General features: G+C 53.7%; 1 pseudogene; it reads right to left on the bottom strand.

The window, feature by feature from the left end:
• Window positions 1-350: 350 nt before the first annotated feature.
• Window positions 351-12,151, bottom strand: LOC118008199 (annotated as a pseudogene).
• Window positions 12,152-12,370: the final 219 nt, after the last annotated feature.

Raw genomic sequence — 12,370 nt, 5'->3', positions numbered from 1 at the left:
TAATTATCACACATTTAAAGATAATTGAATGGGGGTGCCTGGGTGGTTCAGTAAGCGGCTGACTCTTGATCTCAGCTCAGGTCTTGATCTCAGGGTTGTGAGTTCAAGCCCCGTGTTGGGCATGGAGCCTACATACATGGATACATACATACATACGTACATACATACATACATAAAATCAAATGGAGTGTTACTGGCTGGCTCAGTCATTAGAGCATGGGACTCCTGATCTCGGGTCATGAGTTCAAGCTCCACCTTGAGCATAGCGCTTACTTAAAATAATAATAATAATAATAATAATAATAATAATTGAACAGAAACCCACGTAGCCACTCCCCAGTTTCAACAGACGTTAATGGTTTGCTATTTTGCTTCAGTTTCCTTATCTTTTTTTAAAGAAATAACACCTTACAGCTACAGCTAAATCCTTGCCCATAGTCCTGCTCCCTCCTGCCCGTGCAGATATGAGTGCCATCTTAAAGTTGGGAGTATCATTTCCAGTAGTGATTTTGGCTTTGACTTTTCGTTCTGTCTGGACCTCAGGTGCACAAGTTAAGCGATCATTCTCTCAACGGCATACTCTCATCACTGTTCCTTCTGCACAAAGGCCCTCTCTTGTTTTATTTTATCCCTCTGATCCTTGCTCACTACCCCAGTGCACCCCACCCCTTAAGGCAACCACAGTAATGTGTTTGTATGTGTTCCTCTAAAGCATACATGTGTACATGATTTTTAGTTTAGGGTTTCATTTTTAGTTTAGTTTTAGTTTAGGGTTGTTATTGTTGTTGTTTTAGCTTTGAGGCACTTTATTGTAAAAGGCTGGTACTCATATCCATAAACGAATAAGAACTTAAAAGTCATCATACATTTACTTCATTTTTTAGCTTGACCTTCTAGTAAATCTTTAGCTTTATTGATTGGGGCCGCTATCTAAAGAGATCCTCCCTTGTCTGGGGGAATCATTTAAATTTAAAAGCATCATTTGTCAATGAGCATCACATTTTTCCTTTATTGCCAGTAGGCTTATGCTCAGTATTAATGCTGCTTCCCATTTTGCGATTTGGGGTTCAAACCCACCTCTGTAATAGCCACCGCTGACGGCAGATTTTGGTAGATTTTGAGAAATGTGTTGTCCTTGAGGCTCCACATGCCCCATGGCTTGCGAAACAGAACAGCTTGCAAATCCTGCAGCTTCTACGGCTGGACTGGCCATGGCTCCAGCCCGGCTCCCCTGCCTCCACGGAGCCCAGAGGCCACAGTCACCCACCTCCACGGATGTGCACACCTGCCCCCCCAAACAGGCACTGTGTATTTCCAGTTCACATAAATGACACGGTGTCGGAGATTTTATTCTGTTTCTTGCTTTCTCAGCCAGCACTACACTTTTAAGGTCCACGCATATCGTCGGGTGTTCATCTAGCTGCAAGGGCATTCACCCTTTTGCACTTATCCCATTCCTCCAGTGAGGTGGAGGAGAGAGGAGCAAACTGAGGAAATGGTTAGGACCGGGCTTGTCCTCAAGACACTATCCCTGGAGAGAGAAGTGTCAATGCACGTGTGCATGCAGGTACACACACACACACACACACACACACACACACACACACACCCCACTTCTGCTGGGGCCCCGGCGAGTGGAGGTGGGGGAAAGCCAGCCGAGAGTCCTATCAAAGGAGGACTCATTTCAGAGCTCTGCTCTTACATCCAAGGCCTTGCCCCCTCCAGGAAGCCTGCCCTGACCACCCCATTCCATGCAGGTCTCTCCCCATTCTGAGGACTGTGAATCTCATCTAATCATACACTAGTCTCTTCTAGTCTTCCTATTACTCTCTCCCTCATTAAGCAGACATCCTCCGGAAGGAAAGGACCGTCTCTTGTCCTTTCTGTCTCTCTTGCTCGAGGCCTGGCCCTCAAGAAAGGAGGGCAGGGAGTGGGAAGCAGAATAGCGATTTCCTTAATTCAGGCCTGCTCCCTCTGTTTCAGGGACATGCCATCTTTCAGCAAACGCTTCGGTGCCAGGCTCTTAGAAGTCCAGAGAGAAAATACATGCTGTTCCAGCTCTTAGGAAGCCATTTATGGGGGATGCAGACACCCAGACATGGAGTCATAGGATGGCACAGAGAAGACAAAAACAAGCAGATACTTGGGGTGCTGAGGAGGAAATCCCAGCACAGCTCAGAGGGAGGCCAGGGGGCTCCTAGATGAGGCGACATCCAAGCTGTCTCCCGCTGAAAGAAAAGAGGTAAATTGAGAATCGGGAGCTGGGCGAGGGGATTATGAAATAAGATCGAGAGGATACAAGGAATACCAGTACTGCCTGCTTCCAGTTATCGTGGCTATACATCAAACAACCACTTTATTATGTTTGCAGAGTCTCCGGGTCAGGAATCCGGACAGGACACAGCAGGAAGAGCTTGTCTCTGCCCTGGGTCATCTGGGGCCTCAGCTGGAAGCATCCATGTCAGGGCTTTGGAATCGCTGAAGGCTCATTCACTCACAAATCTGGTGGCTGGTGCTGACTGCAGGTTGGGTCCTCAGTGCCTCTCCATGTGGTTTTCCCATTGGTCTCTCTGGGCGGGCTGGTGTGGGCTTCTTATATAGCACGGTGACTGGGTTCCTGGAGTGAGCATCCCCCAAAAGAGAGAGAGCCAGGTGGAAGTTATATGACTCAGCATCCCAAAGCATCCCTTCTGCCATACTCTGTTGGCCAGAGCCGTCACAACTGCCTGGCCCAGATTCAATGAGAGGAAACAGACCCCCCCCTCCCCGGCTCAGTGAGAGGGAAGTCAATCATCTTGCAAGAAGAGCATGTGGGATGGGATATACATTTTGGTGCGGCCACCTTTGGAGAATACAATCACCATGGTATGTATTGATAAGGTGGAGGGTGAGCAATGAATGGGTAGGCATCCAATATCACTGGAGTATAATATGTGAAATGGAGGCAGCCAGATACGAGGCTACAAGGATAGGTCAGGCCAGGTGCTGGAGGGTCTTAAAACCCCACTTAGGAGAATGCTTACAAAGGAGCATTTTGGAAGCCCAGGACTCCTGCCCCCTCATTCCCGTCACCCAGCACCCCCTCTGTGCTTCATCAGAAAATATCTAAGGCTCTCTATGGGTGACTAAAGCAAAGGGACTCTCAGGATTGGTCTGCACCCTTGAAGTAAGTGTCAAGGACAGCTAGACACCAGCCCCTACCCTTGTGCCTATGTGTGCATGTGTCCACACCTACCTGGCCAAGCCCAATCTCTTGGCTCCAGAGTCCTGTGGATGCTGCTGCTTGGGTAGCAGAGACTCTTCAGAAATGTCCTTCCAGGAGCACCTGGCTGGCTCAGTCAGAGGAGCATGGGACTCTTTTTTTTTTTTTAATATTTTATTTATTTGACAGAGGGACACAGCGAGAGAGGGAACACAAGCAGGGGGAGTGGGAGAGGGAGGGGGAGGAGCAGGGAGCCTGATGCGGGGCTCGATCCCAGGGCCCTGAGATCATGACCTGAGCTGAAGGCAGATGCTTAACAACTGAGCCACCCAGGTGCCCTGAGCATGGGACTCTTGATCTCGTGCTTGCGAGTTCGAGCCCCACATTGGGTGTAGAGATTACTAAAAAATAAATAAACCTAAAAAAAGAAAGAAAGAGAAAGAAAAAGAAAAAGAAAGAAAGAAAGAAAGAAAGAAAGAAAGAAAGAAAGAAGAAAGAAAGAAAGAAAGAAAGAAAGAAAGAAAGAAAGAAAGAAAGAGAGAGAGAGAAAGAAAGAAAGAAGGAAAGAGAGAAGGAAAGAAAAGAAATCCCCTTCCAGATCCATCCCTTTCCAGATCCATTCTGAATAGTCCTGGGCAGAGCAAGACCCACACTTCACACACACACACACTCAGAAACACATGTGCACAGGCCCACTAGACGTAAGCCAATGGGACAGCATCATATCAAGGAGAAAGCACTTGTTTGGTAGTCAGGAGTCCCATGTAATCATCCAGTCTCTGTCCAACGAGCAATGGGCCTTGGGGGAGGTCATTTACCCTGCTGGAACTTGCAGGCAAGGGCAAGAATTGCACTAGACAGGAGTTTTCCCCAAGTGTGGTCTTTGGAGATCGGCAATTAGAATCACCTGGCTTGAAAACTACCACGAGCTATCACCACACATTCACTAGAAGGGCCCAGATAAAAAAGATAGGCAACACCAAGTGCTGACTGGGAAGGAGAGCAACTAGAGCTCTCAGACTTTGTTGGTGGGGATGCAAAATTGTATACCCACTTTAGAAAGCCGTTTGGTAGTATCCACTAAAGCTAAATCCCTTCCCTATGACCCCAATTCCACTCCTAGAGATTTACCCCAAAGACATAAAACATATGTCTGCAAAAGGGACTTGACTCGTACAAAATGATCATAGCAGCTTTATTTGTAACAACCCCAAACTGGAAGCAGTCCATCAACAGGTGAACGGATAAATCCGAAGAAACCCAACTACTGATACAGGCAACATGGGTGGACTCAAAAACATTTAGGCTGAGTGAGAAGTCAGAAACAAGAGTGAATGCCATATGACTCCACTTAGCACAGTCTCCAAACAGGTGGAACTTAACATGAAGAGAAAAGTCAGAACTGGTCCCTTGGGGCCTGAGACGGGTGCGGGGGAGGGGGGGAAGGTGGCCGGAAAGAGGATCTATGGAAATTTCTCGAATGATAGAATTGCTCTCTATTATCATAGGATGTAGGTTACACAGATGTATACGTTTGTCAAAACGCATGAACCCGCACGCGTAAGATCTGGACACTTCACTGTTCTACTTTAATTTTTTAAAAAACCAGATCATCTGCACTGCCTGTTAAAATGCAGCCTGGGCACCCCAGACCGACGTCGGGGAGTCCTCTGGAGCGAGGCCCTGGAATCTGCATTCTCCACAGCCTCCAGCTTTGGCCAGAGCGTTAGATTGGAGACCCATGCCCCCAGGGGCGACTCCCCCCCCCCCAGGCGTCCCCAGACGCCCACGATCCCACCCAAGTCTCCCGCTCTCCCCCAGCCCCCAGCCCTCTGCCCAGTCGCCCCTGGTAACCAAGAAAGGGCTTGAAAACCCTCAAAGTGCAGCCGCCCGGGGAGGGCCGTCCACAGTGTCAGCGAAACAAGGGCAAATACAAAATGCGGGGTAATTGGCGGTTTTCTCATTCTCAGCCCTTTGTGCGGCGGCGCGGAGCCGGGGCCGCGCTCCCAAGCCCCGGCCTTTGAGCCGCCGGGGGCCGGGCCTCCGCGCTGCCCGCGCTCCGCAGCGCATAATTAATGGGGCTTCACAGGGCCCCGGACAAAGGCGCCCATTCACCCCGCCGCTCCTCCCCCCGAGGATATTGTTACTTCTAGAAACTGCAGCCAGCTGGGCCGCAGAGAAACGTCAGCTCTGTGGGAGAGTGAGCGGCCAGGCCGCGAGGAGAGAGGGAGCTCTGTCTCTGCGCCCTGAGCGAGCGGGATTAGAGCCGGCCAGCGAGCCCCGGGGTGGGCAGGGGGCCCGGGGTCTTTTCTGCAGTCTGCACAAGTCCTCAGAAAGCCTCGTGATTTCCATGGGGCCCTGGAGGAGAGCGCCATGGAAATGGTAATGGGCGCATTGAGGCTAGTTCTTAGGGAAGGAGAAAGGGGGTGCATTCAGGCCCCCCTGAGCATGGCACGTCTCCCGAGTGGGAGGGGCTGGTCGCTGGCGGGCCGGGGCGGGGGGGGGGGGGGGGGGGGGGGGAGGCCGGGGGCCCCCCCCCTGTACCAGGCCTCTGGGACAACAGGCAAAATGAGTCAACGGATAAAGGCCTGGGTCTCCGTCTGCGGAGCCTGGGGTGAAGTCAGGGACTGGGGGGATGTGAAGACCCCATAGTCACCTGGCTTCTGCTCCAAGGACCACTGGGGAGCTTATTCCAAACAACACCTATGCAGAAGCAGGCTCTCAAAATCTGGGGGGGGCATGGGGGCTTCTTTTCCTAAGTCTCCCAGCCCCTCTGAAGCCCACCCACACTGGATCCCCTCTCACCCTGCCCCAGCGAGATGGTGCAAGGGCCCCACTTCCCATTGCACAGAGGAGGAAACAGGCCCAAGGAGGCAAACTGGCTTGCCCGCGATGACAGAACAGAGCTGGGACTCGGTGTGCTGGTTGTGTGCAAAAGCAGAACAGAAGGGAGAGGCAGCTGGAAAGGGAGGCTTCCCCTCCTCCCCAGAGCGGTTCTTGACTGGGCAGGCCTGTTCTGTTCTCTCCCTTCCCCGGCTTCTCCTTGCGTGGGACAGATCTGCCTCATTAAATGCCCCTAGCATGTTCTGTTTCGTGGGTTCACTGGGTTTTCTCGGACCCGCTCCATCAGAGGCACGCTTGAATGCAGGTCCAGAGATCACATTAGTTTTGTGTCCAGGCCCAGGGCCGGTAGAGCTCCAGCCAAGGCTCACTGGATGTGAGCAGCTTCTCATGACTCCAGGGGCCAGTCCCTTAGGCTGTGTTCCCCTTCAAAGCGCAGTGCCCTTCGCAGGCCCCGCAGAGGGCCTGGTCCCAGCTCAGCAGTGCTGGGCTTCACCTTTGCCACTGAAACCCAAGAAACGGGCCCCTGTTCATTCCTCCTCCCAAAGCTAGGAGCAGTCATGAAGAGCCACCGTGGATTCCCAAAACCTCAGCATCCTGAACAGCTCCCAGAACAAGCAGGGGCCTTTCCAGAGCCCTGCCCATCCCAGCCCATCTCATGGAGACGTTCTGTCCCTCGGCTGTACTCTGGAAAATGTTCCCTCAGCCTGAGGGCCTCAGAGCCAGACCAGGCCGTAGAGCGTCCTCCTGCAAATGAGGGAAAGGAAGCCTCGCTGGATTTGCAGAGGAGCCCAGGAGGGCACCCAAGGCCTGAGAGGGTGCCCAACCAAGCTCTCTCCACTTCCGCCAGGCCGCGCTGCACACTAGAAAGCCAGTGTCCTGCAACATTTGTATCTGTGGGCGGGAGAATGTACAGAAAACTCAAAAACAAAGTGAAGGGGAAGAGAGCCATTCAGCCAAGGCCTGACCAGGCCTCTAAGGGGACAGATCAGCTGTCTGGTTGCAGCTCGATTCAGGGATGGCCACCAAAGCCACAGTAGAGCTTCCGTGGGGGACCCTGTGACCGAGGCGGCCCCCACCGGCCAGACGGCCAGCAGGGCATCAAGCAGAAAAAGAGGCTAGTCGTCTGCCATTAAGTAAGCTTTATTTAGGGTATAGAGTGATCCGATGGGATCTGGAAATAAGAGGAAGGCTCAGCCATAAGGGAACCACACGACATCAAACAATGTCCTTCAAATACACACTGAAGTATTTAAGGGCAAAGGAGCAAAAATGTCTCTAACTTGTTCTTAGATGATTCCACAAAATGTAAATAATTGGTGAATCTTAGAAAAGGCTTACAGGGCGCCTGGGTGGCTCAGTTGGTTAAGCGACTGCCTTCGGCTCAGGTCATGATCCTGGAGTCCCGGGATCGAGTCCCGCATTGGGCTCCCTGCTCGGCGGGGGGTCTGCTTCTCCCTCTGACCCTCCCGCCTCTCATGCGCTCTCTCTCATTCTCTCTCTCTCTCAAATAAATAAATAAAATCTTTAAAAAAAAAAAAAAAGAAAAAAGAAAAGGCTTACAGAAATTACTTGTAATACTCTTACAATTTCTCTGAAGTTTGAGATTTAAAAACAAGCAACAGGAAGTGCGTGCGGGCACATGCGTGTGCCCACACAGCACAGTGTCCATGTTCCAAACTCTACACCCAGTGCTGGGTGTCAAGTCTCCTGTGGGCCCCTCCTCCCACGCAGGCGCATTATAAGCAGCCTTCACTATCTTCTGTTACAGCAGTTTGTGAATCCAAGTTGATTTGAAAGGTCTTTAAGGGTAAGGCCTGGGCTGTTTATAATCCTCCTGCAGCTAGCACCAGGCTTTGTGGACGGTAAGCATTCAACCAAACCTGGCGTCCGCCCATTTGCCATGGAAGGTTTCTAGCTCTGAGTGAACTGGGAGAAGGAGAAAGTGAGGGGCCGGCCAATGGAAAGAAGGAGCCAGGAAAGCTGGTCGAGTCCAAACAGACTTCCCAGGCCGGCACACTCATGTGATTTTTTTTTTTTCAAGGTTAGCAGTCAGGCCGCCCTAATCAGATTCTTCCATCCTTCCACAAAGCTTGGAAAGTGCCTCAGCCCCAGCGGGGCTGCTCGTAGGGTCCGCTCAGAGCACTTACAGACATACACGGCCCGAACCTGGCCATGTCCACTGCAACGTGTGGTCAGCAGAGCCAGGAATGTATCTGCCTAAATGGTACCTGGTTCTCTGTGAGTCTCGTCTCTTCTCTCCACTGAGATCGCACGGGGCAGGGCCGGCCTCCTCCCCCTTCCCCCCGTGGGTACCCTCACGGGCTTGGCAGGAACACAGACCCACATGGGCCCTTCTCGGGTGACTGTGCCAGGGACTATGTCTGGTTTGCCCTCTCATACATGCCCAGCACTTAGCACAGCGGATGGCCCAAATTTGGTGCTCAGTAGACACCCATTAAACACTCACTAACACAGAGTCTCGTTGAGCTGAGTCGACTTGCCTGCCGTGCCAAGGGCATCCTGAGCAAGCTCCTTTGAGAGTTGTACTTCTGGCCTCGGATGCTCACCGTCAGGGCAGCAGAGTTTCCCCAGGGGACCCTGTGACCTAGGCAGCCCCCAACTTTCCCCTCTCTGCCCATCCTCAGAGCAGGTCCCTCTGGGTGCTGACTCTACCGTGTCCCTGAGAAAGGCAGTGGTACCGTCTCTGTGGCCCATGTGACACGGTCAGTGTTAGGACAGTTAGTCTCTGCTGCTGAGTCCTCTCTCATGGTCCCGTTGGGGGAGTCCCTTGGGACAAGAAGCTTTGCTCAGCACATTTCCAGAGGGGGCACGACCTTCTGTAAGAGACCTTGGGACCAAAGTGGTAGCCCTCCCACCCCCTCCCCCTGACTTCGTCCTCACATACACATATGGACAAGGCTCAGTATGGGGGCAGCAGAGTGTAGCAGCCGGTGCTCACCCAGAGAGTGAGGGGGAACAGCGGGCTTGGTGGGGGCAGAGAGAGGGTGACCAGAATGGTCGTCAGGAGCTCCATTTTTCTCCTTGGTACCTGGGGCCAGGACACTCGTTACGGGGCAGTGGGACTGCTAGCAGGAACAGAAAACTGAGGCATGGGCATCTTCAATCGGGTCTGTGGAACCCTTCCAGAAGTACAACCCCACGGCTAGGAGCCTTGGGGTGTATTGTTCCTCCTGCTACCCCAGGGCCTGAGCCCCAGGTCAGTCCAGAGAAGGGTTAGATGCATTAGGGACAGAACAGCTCAAGCTGCCCGGAGAGATCTCTGTGCACCTTGTGGGGAATGGGGAGCTCTTCCTTCAACATCCCCCACTGTGGGGCTGGGTCATCTTGACAAAGCTTCTCCTTCTGTCTCTGCACGTCTCACCATCTCCCTGTACCGCTTTAGAGGAAACCACTCACTGGGCCTTTGGGGCAGGACTGGCCACGCTCCCAGCACACTCAGTATTTGCTTCCAATCCAAGAAAGAGCCAGGCTGGGAACTCATTCTCCCCGCCCCCTCCTTTTCTTTTCTTTTCTTTTTCTGTCTCCTTCGCTTTATCCCCAATCCCCCCCCCCAACCCCAAGAGCTTCCAGAGTGACAACATGTGGGCCCAAATCAAACCCTTGTCTTCAGGCCCCTGCTGGCATCTCTCCCAGATCACCCACCTTCCTCCTCCTTGTGCTCTGCAACCCAGCCACCCTCCTCACCCCCACCCCCGCCATTCCTCTTTGTGGACAACTTTCTAAATGCAGCCAAACTTCCCCTTTCAGTCCACAGGCCCTGTAAAACAGCTGCAAGAAGTCAGCAGCTCTGCAAAAGTTCTCTTGCAGATCGAGACTGAGAGCAACACCCTTTGGCTCTAGCCATAGCTTTCCCCCTCCCAGGCTCTGGAAGGCCAGCCTCCTCCCCCAGGAAACAGTGGGGAGACCCCCTGGTACTTGCTCCCAGGGACACAATTTCCCCAACGGTCTAATCTAGAGAGAACTCCCTGAGGGGCCCGGCAGAGGAGGAGACAGCCCAAAGCCTGGCCTGCAGGCCTGACCCTCCGGAGCCCTGTGCGACCCCGGGCTGTCCACTTACACACCGTCCACACACGTCCACACACACAGGCTTCGGGTTTCTAGAACAAAAGGATGGATTGGCCGGTTTTCCAGGACCCTTCCGAGTCTAAAATTCCACCGATCTGTCATCTCTCCTTGGGGTGCTCCTGCCCGAGAGAGAAGGGGCTTTGCCCAGGGACACACGGCTAGCCGAGGGCTGTCTGACCCAGACCCAGCTCTCCTAAACTGCATCCCCTGTTCTCTCTGTGACACTTGGCCCTCAGTAACAGTGGCTGGCTTTCACTCCTGGCCACTCTGATTGGTATCAGAATCATCTGGGGAGATTTTACATCCTATCAATCCCCGGGCCGCACTCCAAAACAACGAGATCAGAATCTCAGGTCGGGGCCTGGTTATCCATCTGTTTGGAAAGTTACCCAGGTGATTCTGACTGAGCAGTCAGAGTTTAGAACCATTGCGGACAAGTCTTCTAGAAACTGAAGATGAGGCTCTAAGCCAGAAGTGCCTGCCGGCTCCCTCCCAGGCCCTCGAGGCCTCCCCATGCACTCCAGGGCACGCGGCCCCAGGACCGCAGCCCAGAAACTGGAAACCAACCTCAGCCAGAGGCAGGAGGCCCGGGGGGCCGCTCCAGCCCTCTGAGGGCTTTGTGTGGATTGAGAAAAGAAAAACAGAGAAGGGAAACTGTAGCAGAGCCGAATGCAGTGAAGGAGAAAAAGACAAGAGAAAGGGGAAGAGCCCTGAGGTCAGAGAGTCATGTGAATGGCATTTAGGGAACAAAGCCCCTCCATGGTGCCCCCTGTTCCCCCTTCATCAATCATCCGCTGGGCCTGGTAAGAAGCGCTCTTCCGCCAGCGCCCAGGGCACGGAGGGCATCACTGCCCATAGAGTCCCAGGACAGAAAGTGCACGGCCAGAAATTGGCCCATTCCGAGTCTGTGAGCCCTGCACATCCTCTCCCGGGGCAGGGCTCGCAAAGGGCCCTCCCTGCGCCTCCTCCACTCACCAGAGCCAGGGGCTCCTGCCAGACGTTTAAGCAACATCACTTGGGCATTTCTAGACCAGAATAAAGGCCAAATCCAACTCCCAAGACACCCGGCATCCCATCAAAGTGATCCAGGTGGTGCTGCGTGACCTCCAGGGAGCCGCCCCACTCCCCTCTCTGGGCTTTAGTGCCTGATCTTGTCTGCCTTCCTGCAGAGGCATATTTGGAAGGAAGGGTCATGGCTGGAGGCCAGGGGTCAAGAGCCTGGGCTCTGGGGCCAGAGGCCTGGGCTAGGGTCCTGGCTCTGCCACACACTAACATCGTACACTCTGGGCCTGCGGGTCCTCACCTGCTCGGTGACGGCCGACAGAAAGGGAGAAGGCCGCACGAGCCCGGACCAACGTGGCACTGATATCTAGAACGCACGAGGGCTGCCCTCCACTCGTCGGAAGCAGATGGTAACCCCAAGAGAAAAGCGGGCACGGAAGGTGAGCAGGCGGTGAACAGAGCTGCAAGAAGAAACACAAACTGGAGACCCGGTTCCGACGCCAGACAAGTTTCTGTTCGGGACCGATGTCAGTGAGGAATGGCAGAAGGGACGGCTGTTCCCAGCCTGGGGACGGTGCCCGACACCTCCACCAGGGGACATTTGGCAATGTCTGGAGACCTTTTTGATCGTCACGGGGCGGGTCCTCCTGGCAACCAGCGGGTAGAAGCCAAGGATGCTGCAAACTACCCTACAAGGCACAGGATGGGCCCCACAGCAAAAAAGTGTCTGGCCCCCCAATATCAATAGCACGGGGGCTGAGAAGCCTGCCCTGGGTAGACAGACAAACGGGTGGTGAGGGGGCCTGGCCAGGACAGCGTGGGAAATGTGCCACCAGCACCAGATAAATGGCGGTCACGTTGGTTCCTAAATGTGTGGCTCGGAGTAGAGCATTCAGTTGGTGCTCACCTTCCTGCAGGGGTCCGAAGCGCTCACCTCCTCTGTTTGCTCCTGCCGCACAGCCACAATAGGGCCCGCGGAGGGACGGGAGGGACCAGAGGGATGGAGGGCAGTGGTCACTGGAGGGCACGAGGAAGGGAAAGGGAAAAGACGGTGGCAGGGCCCGGGGCGGGGGGGGGGGGTGGGGGGGGGGGGAAGAGGAAGAGAAAGGAGACACTGCAAGTTTCGGTGTTTCACAACATCACAGAAATACCCAGAAAGCCAGAGCGGGCTGCAGGGAGAAGTTCAAATTGAGCAAGGGCTGCAGTTCTCTTCTTAAAGTCATGGAAAAATCTCTC

This window comes from Mirounga leonina, unplaced genomic scaffold (assembly GCF_011800145.1).
Source record: "Mirounga leonina isolate KUSES-001 unplaced genomic scaffold, KU_Mleo_1.0 Mir_125, whole genome shotgun sequence".
Lineage (NCBI taxonomy): Eukaryota > Metazoa > Chordata > Mammalia > Carnivora > Phocidae > Mirounga > Mirounga leonina.
The sequence above is the reverse complement of the archived record's forward strand: the minus strand, read 5'-3'. Positions and strand labels throughout refer to the sequence as shown.